We start from the raw sequence: 19,497 nt of genomic DNA on the forward strand, positions 1-19,497 counted from the left end.
TGTGGTGGCATGCTTGAGGAGTCAGGGCAAATTCATTTCAAGTCACTGGAACCAGCCTAATAAAAAGTATTAATCACTGGCTTGCTTTCATCACAAGGAGCTGATGTATGAGGAAGGAATGTGATAAACAGTTTGATTTCAGATAAAGGTAGAGAGAAAGGCAAGCTTTCTGTGCCAGTTGTAACACAAGTTTATAGAGCTATTTTAGTCACAAGTTCTCTAAAACCTGTGATTCAGAGTTGATCAAGCTATTCATGGCACGTTCAGTTTCAGCTTTTGTGAAGCTGAAAGACAGGTTGGGTTTCCTAATATGGACAGTTGGGGAAGTCTTCTGGGAAGCACTTTTTTTTACATTGTTTGTTTTGGTGTAGAAATTCAGACACTAAATCCACCATGGAGTATAGAGACATTCTTGGAGTATAGAGACTTCTTTCCCATCGGGAGACTTCCCACTTCTTAAGTGGAATGGTGTTCCATACAACCCTCTTGGGAGTTGAAAGAACACTTCCAAGAATAAAACATAGAAAATGCCAGTCAGTGTATGTTGACTGTTATCAAGGACCTGCCTAAACTTTTATTGTATAGATCAGGGTTTATGCTGATTTTGTATTTAAGATAAACTGTTCATTGTTGATACTGTCAGTGCTGGCTCAGAAGAGTATTTGTTACATTCAGTAGATTGTAATCTATTGGAGTTGATGGGAGGTTGGTTATTTTTTGATGGGAATAGGAAAAGGGGAAAAGATAAGCTTTATTTAAAAAGTTATAATAGGAATGGCATACCACACATTCTCTGCTTTCTTCAGACAAATAAAACCCCACCTGTACTTGCAGGCTTTCATTTTGACCTTCTGCAAATTTGATATATTAATCTTGCATAACACTTACAGGATCATAGAATGGTTTGGGTTGGAAAGGACCTGAAGATCATCTAGTTCAAGTGCCCCTGTTTTCTTTCTCCAGAGTAATTTGTGAACATTATTTATTTGTCTTTCCAGTGCTCACTGAGTATTCTTAATCTAGAATTTGGAAATGTTATAGTTGATGAAAGGAATAATCACTCCAAAATCTCTTTCAAACTTCACTTGATACAGATTATAGTTTTAATTTTATCTTATTCTTAGATAATTAGATAAAAAGCTTCACCTAATAAACCTTTTGGAATAAAGACTTTGCTTTTAAGCCCATCTGCAAAGCAAGTTTTATTGATATTTGTGAGTAAAACAGTGCTCTCTGCTAGCGGCTGCAACCCAGAATAAGTAGTACTGTAAGTGCCGCCTACTGAATAGTGAGTACTTGTGTCTTTTACTATAAATAAACTTCTTTTACAGAATGAGGGTTGATCTTAAAAATATTTGTGACTACACAGTGTGCTTATAAAGCAAATTATTAGCTTTATCAGGTATGAAAGGTAATTTCCCATCAGAAAATGTAACATTTGAGCTTTGACGTGAAAAAACTACTACAGATGCTAACAGTTTAATCTTTTATAAATGCCCAGCTCCTGTTACATAGCACCTTGCTGCATAACTTTGTTGGACTGTGTTGTCCTTATGTCCCCTTGTCCTCTGGGCATGATGTTTAAAATGCTCTGCATTGCTGTCTGTGTCATATTTTGAGTTTGTACTCTTGTAAGTAAGTCCCTCCTGCCCCATGCTTTTTTATGTGCTGTTTCAGAAACCTCCCAGCTAGCTCCCTTTCCCTGTAGTTGCATACTTGTCTGTCTCTGCCTCTTTTCAGATGTTCTAGAAACAAATCTATGTCCTCCGAGCTGGCCCCACTGCAAGTCACAGTGATCTGATAAGGAGTGCTCCAAGAACGAGAAGTAATTGCAGGACCTGTTATGGTTCTGTTACTTGTCTGGCTCTGAGAAAATGAATTAATTTCACAAATAATATCTGCATCCAGTTGCAAAACTAGTGATAGCTGTTTATAAAATAATAATTACTTACTATGATTGAATTATTATTGGATAACACATGAGTTACCTAAGATTGCTCACACATGCTCAAAAAAAGGCACTGGAAAAGCCTGCAATGCTTATCATGGAATCAGAATCGTAGAATCACAGAACGTACTGGGGTGGAAGGCACCTTAAAGATCATCCAGTTCCAAACCCCTGCCATGGGCAGGGGCATTTTCCACTCGATCAGGTTGCTCAAGCCCCGTCCAACCTGGCCTTGAGCACTGCCAGGGATGGGGCAGCCACAGCTTCTCTGGGCAACCTGTGCCAGTGTCTCGCCACCCTTGCAGGGAGGAACTTCTGACTAAGAGCTCATCTCAGTCTTCCCTGTTTCAGGTTAAAGCCGTTCCCCCTTGTCCCGTCACTAAAGGCTCTTGTAAAAAGCCCCTCTCCAGCTTTCTTGTCAGCCTCTTTAGGTACTGGAAGCTGCACTGAGGTTTCCCCAGACCCTTCTTTTCTCCAGGATGAACAACCCCAGCTCTCTCAGCCTGTCTGCTGCCTGCATCCAATTGCAAAAATAATGATAGCTCTTTATGAAATAATTCATTATTATGATTGAATTATGATTGGATCATATGCAAGTCATCTAAGGCTGCTCACACGTGCTCAAAACAGAAAGCCTTGGAAGCGCCTATGATGCTTGTGATGTGATGCAGCTCTGGCTGGGCTACATCCGTGAAGAAGGTGGATTAGCCAGTTAAGAGCGGAATCTGGTGGCAGGTTCCGTGGCGCTCCTCACCTGTGCGCTGGTCCCTCCGGTAGGGCGGGATGCGGGGCGGTTCCCGGCGCGGAAGAGCGCCGGCAGAGGGCGCTGCTGTGCCCTCTGGCTTCGGCGGGCGCTGTGTCCGGTCCCCGGGAGCGCGGGGCTGTCGGTGAACTCCGGGGCCTGGCGGCGTGACACTGGCCACGGCGGTGCTGAACCTTCCCGATGCAGTAACTGCTCCGTCACTTTGCCGTGCTTGCAATTTTAGATAAATTAATCTTGCAGTGGTTTCATATTTCATTAAGTGTTGAAATTATACACACACGTGAACAAGTCAGACCCGCTGTGAAACTAGAGTTTAGGCAGGCAGACATTTAAATGCCAACAGACTAGAACTGTCTCCGTTTATTAACCAGATAAGACTGAGGCAGTGGTAGTAAGGAAAACTAGAGATGTACAAGCCAAGGGGAGCAGAAAAGCAGTTCAGTTTTTCCATGTATGTCATATTTGGAAATACTGAACCTGTGTGATTTCAGCCACTGCCCCTGTGGTGTTCAGCGTTTAGAAGATAGGCTTTGCTTCTGTTGGCTCATCTCTTCGTTTCCCTCCCAAGTTGTACTACCATGAACTATAAACTTCAATGCAGATAGATGCTCAAAGAAGCAAAAATAATCATGTCCTTAGAATTCTGGATGTGTGTAATTACAGCTTAATCTTACTATAACACACCCTCAGAAATGCTGCCTAAATGGTTTTTATGTAGGGATGGTTTGTTGTACCGTGGTCTGAAGTTTGTTGTGTTACATTAATGAAAGTGCCTAGTCTATATCATGAGAGACTGATAGATAATCTACTTCTAGACAGATGGCTTCCTATTTATTAACATTTTAGTAGCATCCTAAAATTAAAATAATATAGAATGAATGAGAGTGTGTGGAGACACAAGCAAATCTTTGCATACATACTGCTTGCATTAAGGGCAGTGAGAAAAATGATTGTTTACTCCAAGTCAGCCTGATGTAAAAGATCATATGAATATGCCCAATTACTGAGTTGCTAGCTATTGCTATTATAAACAGAGTTATGGTTTATAGCAGCCTTTCTAAGAGTCAGTTTAGTCTGGATCTTCCTGAGAAGCCTGCTCTGCCCACAGAGTTTGCTGTCTGTACTTCAGTTGGTTTAGAAAACAAACAAAAATCACTTAATTCAGTACTTAAACAATAAAATTATAGTTAATCTGATTATGCCAGAACACTGGCGAGGCTGAAACACTGAATGTATAATGTTGTTGCAGCCATTCTGAATATTTCATTTTAAAATGATCTTTGTATATCATACATGATAGATGTTGAGTGGCTGAGTTAGTGAAGTGCTTTTGTGTAGTGCTTTGAGATCCTCGGAGGAAATCCACTAGCATTTGTTTAATGCCCCTTTAGGCCTGAGAGACATCAGAGGGTGGTTTATTTTTTCATTGTAAATACTCTAGTGGTGCCAGCAGTGCAGTATTTGCTGCTTCTCAGATGCATGAGAATACTAAACATATGTATTTTAAAGGAAATTCCAGAAGAATATGGAACTAGCCTGTAACAATAATCTGTAGGTTTGTGCCCATTGTTTTCCTGAATATGTAAATTGTTACATTGTAGAACTGGCTTTGAACCCTGCTACATAATTAGCTGCACTGAACAGCAGTATCCAATTTGGGAAATCTGTAGCCAAGTGTTTTATTAGAATTTCGTGGAAAAGGAGAATGTGAACAAAACCATAGAGCAAATAATCTGAAATGCAGTTAAAAAATAATGAAAACCAAGCACTAGCCACATAAACACACCAGATGAAGACACAGCAAATGAAGATCATAAAAAGTAAACTGGAATAAAACCAGGGAAAGCCAGTCCTCAGCTGAAGTAAATAGGGACATGTGCACCGGGAGTGATGGAGCCTTGGTCATTTGCATTAGTCTGTGTCTGTGAAATTTATTATAAGTCTCATGTTTAGGAGGAAATTACGGTAACAGTAAAGGCTTTTTGGTCAACTGGTTGCGTAGGGTTCCTGCAGGGATTTGCTGTTCTGACAAATGTCCTCCTGCAAATCCAGTTAAGTTGATTTAAAATAGCCCCTGTGTGCTCCACCCTGCTGTGGGGCTGGCACAGAGATGTGAGTGCTGCTGCAGCTCACAGCCTGTATCCTGATGCGGTCCTGGGCTGCAAGAGTTGAGCTGACACCACTGGCTCTGCCGGGTCTGAGGCTGGAGTGCACATAGTCCAGCTTTGCCAACTGTTTTACAGGACTGGAAATCCTGAGCAGGCAGGATGTGTAGCTGGCTGCATTCTGAACTGCTGCAGGTATATTTGCCAGGGGGATTCTTCAACCAGTCAGTGGGATTGATTGTAAAAACCCAAAATACTGGGAAAAACAAGAGAACTGTTAGTAGAATTACAATAATTAGAATGTGTCATGTACTTCACCATACAAGTCTGTGTATTTGTACCTCCTTGCTTTGTCTTGCTAGGTACAGCAGCTCTGGTACTAGTCTTTTCCATGGTGCATCACCATTGCCTTTTTCACTGGGGCTCCAAGACCCAATGAGTTTCAAGACCCAGTATGAAACCCCTTTTACTTGCATCTCAGCACCTTCTAATATATATAAACCCTGAAGTGCTTAAGTTATTTGCTCAGCCAACTCCATCAGCCCATCTGGTTTTGTCTCTTATTGCTCACTTTCATGTTTGTCAGTTCCCTCATGAATCTTCTTAAAAGCATACTCAGCTGTGCAAGAGATCTTCCTTTGCCTCTTTCAAGCCTTTCCTTTAAGCATGCGCACAGAAAAATACAGATCTTAATCAACTTTATAAGATACTGCAAAAGAAAGCAATGACTTTGACCTAACAGGTTCCTTTGTGGGATCTCTGGGCATCTGGTACTTTAAGAACTTAAGTGTGATTTATCCTCCTATAAAAAAGCAGAAGAGTCTGATGCATGTCATGGATGTTGCTGAGTATGTCTGAAAGGGAGCAAACACCATTAGTAATAAAGTTATCATAAGAGCATGTGCAAATTCCATAGAGTCAGCTCATTTTCCTCGTGGGGAGTGTCAGGCTTCCTGTGCTGTCAGTCAATCAGCCTTATGGTGCTAAAAAACAGAGGGACAAATAGAAGAGGGATGAGCCATACAGTAATACACAGTGCTCTGCCCAAGGCAGGAACCCGATTGTGTGTTGGTGTTTACAGAAGGCCGGGCAAGCATTGTTCAAAAGGAAAGGTGTGTGATTGTGTGGGTTCATGTGGTGAGGCAAGGACCAGAAGTATTGCAGCCTGCTTTCTACATCACTATTTCACATCTTTTTGCCAGGATTATTTGGAAGGTGCTTGGAAAGCTATCGAGAGGGAGACTGTTCTCGAGGAACAGTAGCTGCGTGAAGAAGCAACACGGAGGTCAGTGGTGGGTGCAGCAGGAGGACTCAGAGCAGGCTTTGGTTAGCAAAGAATCAAAGAGAGCAAATTACACATCTTCAGTGATGGAAAACCTGTGGGAGGGCAGGGTGGAAAAAGGGAGGAGGTGGTAAGAGAAAGAAAGATGATGATTAGGGCAAGACTGAGGGTTGTAAGAGGAGGGAATCTTGAAAGGGATAGTGAAGAGGGGCAGGGGAGGATGGGCAAAGGATGGTGAGGATGGGAAAGGAAGGGAATCCCGGCGTGGAAGAAAATGCCAGAGAAGAAGTGAGGTGGTAAGAGTTGGTGGGTCAGGGGAAGGGAGGAATTAACGGGGGTTACAGGGCCGGGTGTCCTCGCGGGTATAGCCGGTCTGTCACTGCCCTGCGACGCCGCAGGGCCCGGAGCAGAACGGCCGGAGCAAGCGAGGGGGCGCCTGGCGTGTTCCCGGTTCATGGCAGAGGGTCCGGGCCGTGACCGCGGGCGCGGCATGTGCTGGAGCTGCGCTGCACTTTCCCAGCCCCCTTGCCAGGATGAGGGGGGTCGGAGGGAGGGAGGGAGGGAGGAGGGAGGAAGAGAGGGAGGGAAAGAGGCAGCGAGCGGGACGGGGCGATCGGCATCCAGCGGCAGACAGGCGCTCCGGAGCCGCGGCTTCCTGGAAACGGAGCCCAGCTGGGTGACGGGCCGCGGCGATAAGCGGCGGCTATCGGGGCGCTCCCGGCGGGCCCCGCTTCGCCGTTCTTCCGCGGGAGCTGTGCGGAGCCGCCGAGAGGGCACAGGGGAGTCACCCGGCCGCAGAGCAGCGCGGAGCGGATCCGTCGGGGACAGCGCGGGGTGACGGCTCCGGGCTGGGAGAGGCAGCGGTGCCCCACGCTGTTCAGACCGCGACCCCCGCCCCGTTGGGGTGGGAGGTTCGGAGCTGGGAAGCGTCGGTAACGCCGCTTGGGGCACCGGGCAGAGAGACTGTGTCCGAAACTCGCGGGGCAACCGGGAGGCACCGGCACCTTATCGGTAGGTGAGAGCAACAGGGCACGTATAGCGAGGGGCATGTCATCCTGAGGGGCAGCGTGTCGCCTATGGGTGAGCACTTCACCTATGGGGGAGTGTATGTCACCTATGGAGGGAGTGCATGTCACCTTAGGGGGGTGCGTGTCACCTTAGGGGTTTGGCTTCTGAGGAGTCTGTGGGCATCTTTAAGTAGGCAAGCTTGGAAGGATGCTGATCTTCCTACAGAGGCTACACCAGTGCAAAGAGGTGCGGTAGCTTTTATCCAGGGTTAACACATTCATGCCAGGTTGGAGCTGGTGGAAAAGTAAGAGCAGTAGGACAGTTTGCTGTCCTGTAGGGTTTGCATTTTGGAGGTGTCACTGTATGGGCTGGCTATATTTTAGTTAACTCTTTTTGTCTGTTCAGAGGTTACATTTTATATGCTCATAAATGTGAATTGAGGTTTTGGGTCACAGCCCAGTTACATTTTGCTTCAGAGAAAGTTTAATTTCCCCTTTTAAAAAGTGTTTTAAATAAGTTGGACCATATGGAAATGGTTCATCAACCAAAGGAACTTCAAGGAATTTGAAAAATATGGTTACCTATTTCTTGAGCCATTTCTTGAGTACTGAACCAGAGTCAGGGTACAGCACCAGTACCCAAAACTCCCGATTCAGTCATTTCCTTTGTTGGGATCAAGACTTAATCCATCTCTGCCTGTGTTTTCACAGCTGTAAAATGGGAGCTACACCTATTAATGGGGGGCATTACATATCCTTTTTAGAAAGAATTAATTAAAAATAAAACAACAGAGGTAGGTCATTTGTAAGGATAGTAAATAATGCAGAATATATGTGGGGTAACATTTCACATTGAATGGAGAGATACATCTGGGGAAGATGGGGTGCCTAAAGGAACATGCGTATTAGAAACTTCTCTGTTGTATTTGTTTCTCATGCAGCTGATTGCTTACATGCTTGTGCTCTGAGTTCTGCAGCATGAATGACATAAGCACCACATGTAATGAGTAATGCAGGAAAAGCTGCATAAAACCTGCCAAAATGGGGCAGAGCTGTTACTGAACATCAGGCCAAGCTAGCTTCATGCCCCAGGTCCAGAGAGGAACTTGCAGGAGATACAACACATGCAGTATGGTAGTAGCTTGGTAAAATTTTCTTCCAGTTAGAGTCTGGATCCTGTTTAGAGGAATTCGAGAGCTTCCTTGAGATGACAGGTCCTGTGTCCCTGTCTAGTGCTCAGTTTTGAGTCAGTAACTGCAGTGAAGCAGTGGTGTTTCTGTTAACAGCATGGAGCCAAGAATCGGGAAATATAGGCCAAACAGTGAGTTATGTAATGGCATTCCCTAAAGGGTAGTATAAAGATGAGATGATTTCCTTCTGTCAAGACAAAGAGCAGCCGTGCAGTTGCTCTACAATATTTGCTCCAGCCTGGGTTCCTTAGGAGCAATCCTGGCAGTGAGTTGGGACTGGGTAATACAGATCCACCAATATCACTACTCCTTTCCAGAGCTAATTCCTTCACAAATATTCCTTTGCAGTATCCTCATAAGGAACTTGAGCAGTGGAATAGAGAAAATGGTGAGAAAAGGAAACCAGGTTCAGTCTACAGAGAGGGAAAAGTTATGATTTTAATGTGCCTCTTTCTCAGGGGTTTGAGGAGTGATAATGTGAAGTTCTAGTGCCCCAGGACAAAACAGAGGTTCTGTGTATATATATATGTAGTTATAACAGGTAGAGCAAGGGTGTGAGAACTGTCTCAGAAGGTGTGTTAATTACGCCATTTAGATGCAATGAATAGAAAGGCTGGATTGGAAGTGAAGGAGGTATTTGATGTAAAATAGAAGTTTTAATATGCACTTCCATTGGAAGTGAAGGAGGTATTTGATGTAAAATAGAAGTTTTAATATGCACGCTTGATCTTAGCCAAAATGCTGAACAGACAGAGTTGAATTATCCAGACTGTTATTGGCCAGCACTGGATTTTGGAAGGTGATTGGCTGGTGACAATCCAAAATGCTACAGACGGCAAAGTCTTGCATAGGGCATCAGCTGGGCTTTAGTGACTGCAGGTGCTCAGGGTCCTGGGTTTAATCCTGATGGTCAGCGTGTGCCTCTGGAAGCATGGAAGGGATATACATATTTATAAAATACCAGCTTTTATCCACTTTTTTTCAAATTTTCCATTTCTGTTGCCAGTTTATTCTCCCTGAACACAGATTGCTTTAAACCAGGGCGTCTTCAAAGACAGAATGCCTGGAACCCATAATTTTAATTCAATTCAACTTGTTAGGGAAAAATCTTGGTTTTCGGCCAGTCAATGCATTTAATCATTAGTAATCTGGAGGATCAGAACACCAGGACGATATTGTCTTCTTTGTTACTAGCACAAAAAGTACTGTGAGTGTAGCTAACAAACAGATTTATATGTAACTGATCTAGATTTGAAGTTAGATGTTTCAAATTAAATAATAAAATTTGTTTCATGGGGAACTTAAAATGAAATTATTATTGGAAAAATAACTGTGTCATCGTATTTTCTTACTCATCAGATACATTCTTTCCATTAATTCTTCCCTGATTTGCTTGGTGGAGTAGCAAAAATCCACTTTCATTATTTTTTTAACTCTTGCTACTCGAGGCTGAGTTTAGTGACTGTGATAGCCCATGTGAATTGCTCTGACCCTTGTATTATGGGTTAGGATCCATGGTAGAGTTTATATCATGAAGTGTGAATCTCAGTTGCACAGTAAAATACCCATAATAATTCTCACTGGATTACAGTCATATAGTATGGCTTTAAGATTTCAGACTGAGTTGTCAGGATTATTAGTGATTAAAACCTCCTGTTCATTTGTTGACTTAGCGAACTGAATTTGGGCTGTAAACTTTTATTCTTGTTTTTCTTTCCTTTTTCTGCAACTAGATTGTTCACACTATGAATTCTGAGCATGCTGCACGCTCAAGCTAGCATATCCAAGATTTCAATTCCTATAATTTCAAGTAAGGCCAGTAACATCTGTTGGTCCTCAGGAGCTCAGAGATCAAGGGCTGTTTGTTTCCATGTGGGCAAATAATACCAGGGGCATCTGGAATTTAACACACACTTTGGCCTCATGTGCTTCTTACATCTCTCATCTGTAACATGGTGATAATACAGTAACATTTACGTAGTCATGGCAAGATAATAAGAAATTAATGTTAATCTTTTTCCATCATATAGGAAGAGTTATATTTATAATTAAGGAATGCACCTTGTTCCTCTTAGCTGAATACTTTCCTCACTTATTTCATATGGCTGGAGCAGCAGTAACACAGCCCTCGTCATTTTGTTGTAAAAAGGCTGGCTCCTAGAATGTGTGCTCACCACAAGAGTTTTTTCTAATCATTGGAGAAACATTCTTAAATGTGTAATTTTAATCTGTGCATAAATATCAGTAGCTAATATTCTGCGATCTATCAAGGCAAAAAGGGTTATGTGATTACATGTGTTCACATCTCTCTCTGCTTCACATCCTTGCAGACCAGAACAACAACATAACTTTCTTCTTCAGGATAGTTAATGTTCTGGCCCAGAATTATAGCACCAGATGTGTTGCCACAGAAACAATTTAAAGAGAGAAGGGACTGGGAGCAAATTGTCTTTCTAGTGGAAAATGTTTTAGAGCCTCTCATTGGTTTCTATGTGTGTTATATGCGTGCACAGCACAGAATAAGAATAAATACATCTGTTAGCATTTTAAAATGCTCTATATAGGGTTGAAAATATTCTATTATGGGCATGAGTTACGTATCTGTGACAGTTGTTGTTAAATCTTGATTCATTTTTACAAACTTTGTCCCTGAAAAGTGTGCAGTGTGCTGACTGATTTACTCAGCTCCACTTGCAACATGCTTTGCAAAGTATTTCCAGTAATAGCTGTTTCTGTAGAAGTAAGGAAACATTTGACTACCTAAAATTAGCCCAGATTTTGATGCTGAGAGTTAGTAGCACATTCTTATGACAATTGACATGCTGATGAAAAGGGGGAATGTATATAGGACATGTTTTGATTTAATCTTGCCCAGGAAGCAAGCCTTAAAGCAGCCAAAGAAAGCCCTTGATTTTAGCTTGTGTTCTTTTCTCTCAGAGTAGTTGCCACAGGATACTCTGTGCAACATAGCCTTTCTCAACTATTATGAAAATATTTGTCTGAACAAAATGCAACATGAATTACCTAAATATCCCCTGTTCACTTTTTTGACTGGAAGGGCATCTTTATCTGACAGTTTTGCATACTGTTTGGGGTAGGTTAATGGGAAATACACCTAGGAAGGCCACAACTTCAGCAAACAGGTTGGTGCATGTAATAGTTGTGTCAGAAACTCTCCAGACGTGGATACATTCAGTTATTTGCAAAATTTTTATTGTTCTATTTATGCTGATTTTTGACCTAATTAATTTAACAAAAATGCAGCTGGAATTGTATATGCACTAGGGTTTAATTTTTATAATCGATGTATCAGAAAAATCAGCATCTGTAACTAACAGTTCTTGTATAAACTTGACTGAAAGATCTGGGGAAATTTTAAAAAGGCCAAGATCCACACATAGAGACTTGTTTCCATAGTTGTCGGTCAGTCATACATTTGGAGGGTCTTTCACCCTGCAAAGTTAGAAATAGTGCTGAAGGGAACATCATTGCATTTATCTTCTCAAAAGCCAGGGTGAAATTCCTGTCTCTTAGGAGTGATGCAAAAAATTTACCATATGCATCTGTATGTATAATGCTACCTGGGACTTTGGAAGATAATGGACATACATTGTTATGCTGGGAAGCCTTCTTTTATTATTTGTTTGTTCGTTCAATGTTTTCCATCTGTGAAATGTATTCTAAGTATATTCTTCATACAGCCATGCTTTTAAATGCCCCTCAGTTTGGAAATATGTGATTTCTTCCCTTTGTTACTCTTTTTTTTTTTTTTTTTGTACAAATAGAATCATAGAATCATAGAATAGTTAGGGTTGGAAAGAACCTTAAGATCATCTAGGTCCAACCATGCCTTGAACACTTCCAGGGATGGCGCATTCACAACTTCCCTGGGGAACCCATTCCACTGCCTCACCACCCTTACAGTAAAGAACTTCTTCCTTATATCCAATCTAAACTTCCCCTGTTTAAGTTTTAACCCATTACCCCTTGTCCTATCACTACAGTCCCTAATGAATAGTCCATCCCCAGCATCCTTGTATTCCCCCCTTCAGATACGCAAAGGCTGCTATGAGGTCTCCACACAGCCTAATGTAAGACCTTCACTTTTCCATTGATGAAAATCATTTATAACAGAAGAAGTATCAGAATATATCCAGGTGTACTAGAACTAAGAGCAGTTACTTAGGCTTATGAAAACAGTTTTACCTTAAGTATCCTGCAAGAGTAATCTTTTGAAATCTATCTGGTTTGGAACTAGACTGCATGTCATGTCACAGAGCTGAGTTTTGGCTGGTTCACAGGCATGTACATCACCAAACAAGATCTGCCACAAAGATAAGAAATTAATTTCACTCATGCATTCCTTATTCAGGCAGAACTCCAGTTCTGGGTGTGGAAGGAATGTGGAGCTGGGCTTAGAGCCTGTGTCTGCACAGGTTAGAAATGAATTTTCAATGTACAATTTGGATCTGAATCTGCATCCCTATGGCGCTAGAAGACCACAGATATTTGAATCTAGGTTTCTGGTTTGGGTGCTCTTTGGGGCTGAATCAGTCCTATGTTTGCAAGCTGATTCAAACATCCCTTTAATTAGTTCACATCACTTGTCTGATCCCAGGAGCAGATAGGTTAGCCTCTCTTTAGGCAGCAGAGCTTTCCCAGACAGACATTGTAATCTAGAAATATAGGTACTTATAATTTTCTTAAAAACGTCCTTTGGGCCTGAGATTTCATGTGCTTGGTTTCAATCCAGTATTGAATAAGACTGGAAAGTCTGAATAATGTCAGTTCAGCTGCATTTGACTTATTCAAGTGCATTTTAAAAACATGTACTTTCCACTTACATTTTTTCCATAATTCTCTGCACTTACATAACCTCTGTTTTATTATTTAAATGGCCACAGACTTGAAGAGGGGAAAATCATTCTCCAATGCTGGAACTCAACAGATAAACAGGGAGGCAACTCAAAGACCTCGGTGTGCTTTAAAACCTTACTGTTTACTGCTTTAATGTTAGCATGAGTAGGTTTATATTTCTACTAGTGCAGACAAATACAGCGTAAATAACCTTCACTTTACCTACGCGCTGAATTTCTGCAGCTTTTGCATTAGGTAATTGAGATTTTACAAAAAGTTTAGGTGGTTTCTGCAGGTTATAAGGAAGGATTTTGCTTGATGAGACCTAGAAAGTTAAAATAGTAGGTCAGGGTTTCAAAAAAGATTTGACAGACAGAGGGATTCCAAACGCATTTGCAGCTCTTTGAGCAATTATTGCAATAGGGTGTATGTACTGGGTAACTGTGTGAAAGTATGGCTCATATTTGATCTGTACAGAAAATTCATAGGCTTTTCTAAAGTTTTGAAGGTAACTGATTTGTAGAAAGTTGGTTCCTGACTTAAAAAAATAGTTAAAATGGATGGATCATGTCTGAAAATGCATCAAGTCTAATTCCTTCAGTAACTTCATAGCTCCAGGATCTCTATGTTTGTTGTATGTCTGCACATTGCTGTGTGCCTTTTTTCATGCCTTTAATACAACAGTATATGCCCTAACTATGAAGATCTGTCACTAGGCTCTGGTTATTCATTGTCTGGAGTGGACACAGTGATCTTGAAGGTAATGCCACCTTTGAAGAGAGTCCTGCAGTAGAAAGCTGATGGGAAATACTACTATAATTAACCACAACTCCCACTGAAACAGTAGAGCCATCCTTTGTGTAACTCCGCTGAAGTCATTGGATCTTGTTCCTAATTCCACTGTGGCCGAGTTGTGCACCTCCCTTTTTCTGAAGTGCTCACATGCCAATGTGTTGTGTAACCATTATAATTTGTTAACAAATAAAGAATTTAAACAACCTTAGACAATCAGTGCAGGCATCCCAGCTGCCTGCAAACAAATATCAGAAGTACAAAACAAGTAAGTAGCAGTGCAAAGTATCTCATAATTGCTTGAGCTTGGGTTCTTCAGGAACAAAAACATAAAAGGAATATGTGTTCTGCAGAGAAGGCTTTGGATGAGAACATACACTGCATCTTCTGGTAAGATTTCCAGTCCAGACATAATATCTGTGTCTGCCCAGCCTAGCTTGTTTTCTCCAGAGCTGTAGTAATACATGATGAATCTTTCTCCCATATGTGTATGAATTTGACTGGTTTTCATTTCATTTAAAGCAATAAGCAAGTATACTTTGACCTGTAATTGTCAGATTATCTTTACAATACAGTAAAGCCGTAGCTTATTGTAAAATCTCTCTTGAGTAAGCCAAGTCATATGGAGCAAAATAACATTTTTCTGTTATAACATTGAATACACTGTCTGCCATTGCTGCTGTAACCGTGTCAGAGTCTGGATTTAATTCTGATCTGAATTAGTATATTGTTGGAATATCTTGTCAACATGTATATTTTGTATCTGAATAGCCATTGCTGAATTTTGAAGATCACCCAAGAGTAATTTTCTGCCAGTAAGTTCTCTGGGCTGTGTATTCTCAATGACAATTCTGTAGAGTATCACAAATGTGAGTTCATAAGATCAATGATCCATGCACACCGATGGTTGGAAGGTCATGTTGCAAGTGTGGGAAAACTGCCAGGGGACACAGAACATCACATCCTGTTCTGTCTGCTGCCACTCCAGCCAGGCATGGTTCCTCCTTAATGGGAAGGAGTATCACTCTTGTGCTTACAGCACCTTTCAGCATTCTGGACGCTGCTGCCATCATCTCAGGCTCATCTGGCAAGAGGTATGATCATCACATCTTTCACAAATTGTGCCTGACTGATGCCAAGAAAGCCAATCAGTGCACACATGGTGCCTTTGATACCACTGGACTCATCACAATACTGTGGTATTTAACTGTTTTGCCTATGTGTTGCCCTGAAATATAAAGTTCTTTGTTGGTGATCTCATCCATTGCCAGGAGTCCTTAAATTATTAATAATTAATTATTAATCAGTTCAACAGTGTGAATATGGACTATGCAGTTGGCCATCAGTTTTTGTGTTAGAACTCTCTGCAGCTAACTATAACTCTATGAAAACCTGACTGGAATTTCCCTACATATCACATGCTGAAGGTGACTATTGTTTGTCCTTGTTCTATAGGACAATAGAAGCTAATAAGCTAAGGATCAGTATGTTCAGTGAACTGATTGATAACCTTGAGTCTTTTGCTCATTGGTTTTGGGTAAGAGCTCTTCACACATTTGAGTCAGTGTATGTGTTGGCACTGCAATTCACTCCTGTATTGAAAGGAAACTGAGAGAACTTTCTTAGAAGGGGCCTAGTTTTGTCAAGTGGCATGATACTATTCAGCAAGAGGGATCTCAATTGTAATTGATTCATGGGAAAGTAAGAGTCTTGGTAACATAGACTAAGTAATTTACATCACAGAAATAAGTTAGTTTATGAGTCAGGAAAGACTTACCTACAGATTATTTATAAACTGAGAACTGATACTTATTCTACACTTACTGTGTAGCCATACTAACCCTTGTTCTGTGCCTAATTGTAGTATGGCTGTACTACTATAATTTTGTCTCAGTTGATGTTTTTTCAAGTGATGTAGGCATATGACATTAAAAGCTTCTGCAGCTGTATTGATACGGCAGTGCTCTGTGCTAATACTACTTATTCTTTGATCCTTTATAGCAGTACATCTGTACTAGTGAAGTCCTTCTAGTATCTAAGGAGACACAAGTCATAAGTCCCTCTCTACAGCTGTTAAGCCTCTGTCTATATTACAGATTCCTACCCTCAGTTAAATTGGGTAAGGACTGTGAAAAATTGTTTATTTACCAACAAGGCTGAATTAGCAGAACGTGGGAGTATAGAAGCAGTTATAGTGCGCAGTAAATCTGTGTGTGTGTCAGTACTAACAGTTTTAGGTCTGATAGGAGAAGCGGGAATGGCTTTAAACTGACAGGGGAGATTTAGATTAGATACAAGGAAGAAATTCTTCCCTGTGAGGGTGGTGAGGCACTGGCACAGGCTGCCCAGAGAAGCTGTGGCTGCCCCATCCCTGGCAGTGTTCAAGGCCAGGTTGGACAGGGCTTGGAACAAACTGCTCTAGAGGAAGGTGTCCCTGCCCATGGCAGAGTGTTGGAACTGGGTGAGGTTTAAGGTCCCTTCCAGCTCAAACCATTCTAGAATTCTGTGAGAGTTTTAATAGAAAGCACAAGCTGGCCAAGTTGCTCCATTCATTCTAAGATAACTTTTGTAGTAAATAATACCAATATTCTGATAGCAGTGAGGTGCTGGTAGTATAGATACACAGTGTTATATTATCTGCAGACTAATAATATTTTTCAGAACTGTACTAGATGTATTAAACCAACAAAGCTTTCTTGTGTAGCTGTATAGATCTGGCATAGCTGTGAGTGCTAAGAGGAATGTTAAAAAATGAAAGCCATAAAGATTTAGCTGTGCTGGCAAAGCACTCGCGTAAGAACACTCCTTTTGTCAGGAATGCCAGTGTCTTTTGGGGAGAGAAGTAGAAATAAACTGGCAGAACACTTATCTCTTCTGTTGGAGTTTTGTTGTTGTACTTACACATAGATGCTGACTAAACCAGTCCACAGTCTAAGAAAAACTCCCTGTGATGCTGAAAAATATGAAACGCTAAGCAGATGTGACTGCTCGTTGCAGTAGAAGCTTTGAGTCCTCGGGGAACAAACAGTTGGGTTCAGAGTCTTTGAAGAAGTTTGAGACAGAGAGCTGATTGAGGGTTTTTTTTGTGCACAAAACTGAAACGCATTTTCATAAGCGACTCTTGCCATGTTTGTTGATGATATTCATAACATTTCAAGGGACCTTAAAATTAGATTAGCTTTTGGCCTAAATGTTGAAGTGGTTTTAGATCTCAGCAGATCCTGCTGCGCAACTTCTGTTTAGCACTTCCAGTTGTGTCTGCCTTTTTTTTTCCTTTCCAGTGAGTAGCTCTCTTGTGCTTGGGCTGGGTGATGCAGAAGAGGCTGACATTTCCAGGAATTTATTATCTCTGGCAGAAGCCTTGTTAATGTCAGTTATTGATAAGCAGGAGAGTAAACATGCGTCTGATGAGGCAGGGCACTTTCCATGGCTCACCACTAGGCTGATTTCATGTCGCAGCACACACAGCTCCTCCAAACAGAAATTCTTCTACCACTAATTCGTTTTTAAGATCATGTTTACAGTATGATTTTGGTTATAACTTAACTGCTTCTTGCTCCTTTCTAATGTAGAATATATTTTTTATTGTTTACAAATTTCAGCTGCATTAGGGAGATCATTTTCAAGTCTTGGTAGAAATACTTCTGATTTAAGAAATTAATGTGGCAACTTATTAACCTTTAATGAATATGACCAAACAGCCACTCTCTATTTGCTGATTGTGAAATATTTGAATTATATAGCAGTAACAAAAACAGAGGGCCGAAGGAAGGAAGCTCATAAAGGCCAAGGCAGATCTGCAATCAGTTACTCTGATAGAAGGCATCACCACTGTCCTTTAGAGATGTGTTGTCAGAACTGTTTATGTGAACTCTCCCTACCCAAGTCCTTTAGATAAAGCACTTGAAACAGTAGTCTTTACTAAGCTATCTTTTATGGCTAAAACAGGTTTAAGGGGCACTCCATGGAGTAAATGATCATTGTAGGTGGTGTAGTCTTTCCTGGCAAACTAGGCCCAGAAGGCAGTACACAAATTTGACTCTTCTGATTTTAAATTTGGCAAAAGAGTACTACTTCAATTCTGTTTAGGCTTGAAATAATCCAAAGCTGTCTTCTAAGCAGAACCAGACTGACAAAACTTGAATATCTGGTTTAAAAGTAAATGTAGTTCAGTTTAAACTGCATTTTGCTTAACTGCTCACTTCACCATATGTATCCTAATATACATTAGTTTTCTGCCTGTTTGCAAAGCCATGTCCTTTTGAATGCTTAGTATTTAAGAACCAATTAGTTCCATTTTGTTTTGTTTGGATAGTTTGCAATTAAACATTCTTTCAAGTGGGCTTTATTTAGCTAATTCTGTCACAAAAATAAGCTCTAAAGGAATGAAGAGAAGTTCAAACTAGCCAATGTTTATTTTTATTATTAATAATTTATATTATGGTAGTGCCCTGGGGAACTAGGGCCCCACTAAACCCAGTTTCCTCTGCATGTAATGACCTTGTCTAAAAAAGCCTTAAACAGCAAAAGATTCTTTCTTTGCTGCTGTGACTTAGTCAAGGGACCCGCTGTATACTGCAAGGCAGCGTACTGATGATGAGCATATAAAGACAAATCAAGAATAGTTTTGTAAAGAAGCTTGAGCAAGGAACTAGAGGGAAAACCTGAAGCATCTTTTCTATAGAAAACCATCACTAATGCATTTTTCCAGTGTGAGCTCCAAATCATAACTACAGAGATCTTGTTTGGCCTCTCTCTGAAGTTACGGCAGTGCTCCCAGTGGCTATGATGGGAGCAAGATTGGACAGAGAAGCGGTGGTCCTAAAAACCTTATCTGTTTCCAAGCTAGCAGCAGGAGACACTATATTTCAAGGTCACATTGATAGGCAAAGTTAGTTTAAAAAAATTCATGTTTAGTCAAATTTCTATCAGAAGTTACTGTTTTCACAGCATCTGATCCTATTTAATTATTCTACTTTATGTTGTACAGAAGTCTTGAAAAATGTATTAAGAGTCTTTTCACACCTGCTAAACGCAAAGGAGGCACAGCACAATCCCGGACTTCATAAAAACTGAGGATCTGGCCTGCTCACTATGGGATACTTTTTGTGAGTTAAGTGAATAGGACTGACAATGGGATGAGCAAGGCTGTAAAGTGGAAGTGCCTTGAGGCTAGTGCAGCAGTGCAAATTGTCATCATTAGTGGAATTACCATCCATCTCCCCTCCCCTTATGTGGAAGCACCAGTCTTTTCTGTTCTCTCTCCTTAATTCTGAATTCAAAATCGAGACACGAGTTTTCCTGACCTATATGTTCCATATTCCTGTCCTCATTAGTTCAGTTGAAAGCTGGTAAAACATCTGTTTCCAAGTACAGCTGTGTGGTTAGTATGTAGGCCTTTTTTTCCATACAAAAATCACTAAATCTGGTTATTTAAGACACAGATTTTATAGGAGCTAGAGTTGGGCTGTGCAAAGTTCACCTCATTAAAAACAAACCCAAACCAAATAAAAGCAGGGAATAACACCATAAAAAATGTGGGGCATGAATGTC

General features: G+C 41.1%; 1 protein-coding gene across 2 annotated transcripts in view; it reads left to right on the forward strand.

Annotated features, from left to right (window-relative positions):
• The window catches only part of RIPOR3 (RIPOR family member 3), a 124,097-nt gene that overhangs the window by 65,817 nt on the left and 38,783 nt on the right, over positions 1 to 19,497 (forward strand). Inside the window, exon 1 of one of the 2 annotated variants that reach the window (XM_057401713.1) lies at positions 7,014 to 7,109. The exons of the other annotated variant lie outside the window; for it this stretch is intronic. The gene's annotated coding sequence lies outside the window, so the exon portion shown is untranslated. Of the gene's footprint in view, positions 1 to 7,013; positions 7,110 to 19,497 lie in introns of those variants that run through there. 2 annotated transcript variants of the gene reach the window in all.

This window comes from Pezoporus wallicus, unplaced genomic scaffold (genome assembly GCF_028554395.1).
Source record: "Pezoporus wallicus isolate ANWC-B61680 ecotype Strahan unplaced genomic scaffold, APGP_CSIRO_Pwel_v1 contig_9238, whole genome shotgun sequence".
Classification (NCBI taxonomy): Eukaryota; Metazoa; Chordata; class Aves; order Psittaciformes; family Psittacidae; genus Pezoporus; species Pezoporus wallicus.